Here is a 2,564-nt window from a genome sequence, read left to right as displayed (position 1 = left end):
TGCCTGAAGCCTGTAAATAGTTGGGGATAATTATATCCTAGGGCAGACAGCGAGGAAGGCAGGGTAACAACTTGTAGACTAACTCGTTCAGAGAGGCATGAGGTTTCACAGGCTACAAGCGGCTTCATCGAAAGCTATGCGATGATTTTCATAGCATCCTAAGTTTCCACATAGTTCATCGGTAAGGTGCTGCCCTGCCTCCTGCCTAACTTTAGGCCAGCGCAGAAAACCACCCCTCATCCTGTTTCATTGATCCAGGAGTCTGAAGCCCCCGTACTTAAGTGGACGGTTACTTCTCGTCATGCCGTGTGTATCATTTTTAATCATCACAGACAAATGGACGTGTTTCAGTTTTAGTGTCGCTGTAATTCTACTGACTGCCAGCGTGAGATTGTTAAAGTCACTGCTTTTACTCTGAACAGACTTACTTTTGATATACCCCTGGGTAGAGGGATTTTAAGTTTTGGGTTTTTTTATACAGACATATTGCTTAGTTTAATATTTACTATACCTACTGTGCAGGCTGAGGTTTGGTGAACATATGTGAATGCTGTGCAAGAAGTATAATTTAGAAAAGTGTAACTGAAGAAGAGATCCTTAATTCAGGCCTTGTAATAGATGCAGTAGTGAGTTCCCCCACAGATATTGAGGAAAGATTGTGCCAGCCCCAAAAGAGACGGTGGAGGAGAAATGCCCTCAAGCTAACATGGTGTAGCACCGTTTTCAGCTGAGGCTTTTTATGTTTTCATCACAAAATTTAGCAAGATTTGTTTCATAATAAAACTAAAATACCATTGTTTTGTCTTCCTTGTGTTTATAATTATTTTCTGTTGGACTCTTTTAAAACCCCATGTTACCTATGTGTAAATTTTCTTCTCAACCTGTAAAGGTTGCAAGACTTAGTCTCAGCCAGAGTCATATTTTGAGAGTTAAATTTTTATTTCATTCTAAAACGTGATCACAATTTTAGTTTCACTTTCACTGCATTATAGGATTTTTTTTAATGTTAGATTAGGGGTTGTGTAGAGCTCACTAGCCACATTGTTTTTAAAGTAAATATGACTATACTAGTGGTTATTAGAAAGTTTTTAAGTAACTAATACATATTGTCCAGAACCAGCTTCTCTCAGAAACAACAATAGTACATATAATTGAGAGAGAAATTGTTTTTCTGCGTATGACACAACTGGAAATAAGAGAGCTCATCAAAGCAGCTCTATTGAAAATCTACATTTTATTTTCTTAAGATTTTCATATTTATTAGTGCTAATCTATTATTGATTTTGTTGACACAGGTCCATGTGTGGTAAAGCTGAGCCTATAAAGTCTCTGTGGTTTTAATTGGGTGATTTGTGAATTACCTGCCTGTAACAGGTATCTGCAAAATCAGGGCCTTAGTTTTGTTACTTAGGCAATGACAAAACCAATTTTGAGCCTAGTGACTTTTAAACAGAATCGAAATTGAAATTGTTTCCAAAATACTTTTGCTCTAAACATGTTCGTGCATGTGGCTATGGAGAAGGGATTAGAAATAGAAAGCACTAGTAATAGCCTGCTCTCAATTTCTGTACAAACTTTCATTGCCTTTTCTGGGCAAAGTAAAGGCAATATACGTCCTGTTGTTCATAAGGGCTTTTTAAGCTAACAGTTCACTAAATCTCTGTGGAAAAGGTTGTAATTTTAAGTCCTGATCACTCAGTCAGTCAGTCAGTCATTTTATGAATTCATTCATTTCATTTTGGGCCACAAGTGTCCCAGTCCTTTAAGGAGAGCTCACTAACTACAGCTGGAGATCACACCTGCCTGCAGTCCCACTTAATGGATTGCATTAATACCAAGGCCTTAATTTGGAATTTTCACTGTGCATAAATTAGTCAATGATCAATGTCTGTAAAAATAATCAGAAATAAGAACTTACTACAAGTAAGTACAAAGAGGAAAAAAATTGGGGGCATTGTCATCCTGCAAAAGTCAATAGGGAATGATTAGACCCTACAGTCCTTCAGAGTGTGAATACTCCATAATTTCCAAATAGCTTCATTTCTAAGCATCTGCTTATGTAACCACTAGTCTGATTCTAGGAGCATGCAACAATCTGCTGAGCTCTCAGAAAATAGGAAAAGTTTGTCTTTTCTAGCCTGAATGACCCTTTTTTTCCCCTGAATTATACCTACAGATTCACAAATACCAGATATTTTAGAATTGTAGAAAATAGAAAAGCCAATAGACCATAATCCTAAAGAAAATAATCAATATGCACACTTCAGAGTAGTATATTTGACTAAAAAAAATCAGCAAAAGGAAAATTACACTGATGAGCTTTCAGTTTTAAAATAAGGACACCTATGCAAGAGAGCCAAACACGTGTCAAAAGATTGATCTGGAAATATTTTAACCATATATTTTATCCATTAGTTATGTCTCCCATTTTTTATGTTAATTATATTGCCCAATCTTAGCTGCTTTTATTGACCCGATGCAGTTTTCAAATAGTGTGGTAATTATAGCAGTACTGTTAGCGCCACTATCAATTGAATTAATTAAAATTATCAATTGTAATTCAA

The 2,564-nt window shown here is 36.2% G+C and overlaps 1 protein-coding gene across 1 annotated transcript in view; it reads left to right on the top strand.

Moving 5' to 3' along the window:
* The window catches only part of JPH1 (junctophilin 1), a 163,583-nt gene that overhangs the window by 764 nt on the left and 160,255 nt on the right, over positions 1-2,564 (top strand). The gene's annotated exons all lie outside the window — the stretch shown is intronic.

Source organism: Gavialis gangeticus, unplaced genomic scaffold (genome assembly GCF_001723915.1).
Source record: "Gavialis gangeticus isolate Ggan-Ray unplaced genomic scaffold, GavGan_comp1, whole genome shotgun sequence".
Lineage (NCBI taxonomy): Eukaryota > Metazoa > Chordata > Crocodylia > Gavialidae > Gavialis > Gavialis gangeticus.
Note: the sequence above shows the minus strand (reverse complement) of the source record. Positions and strands in the feature narration are given on the sequence as shown.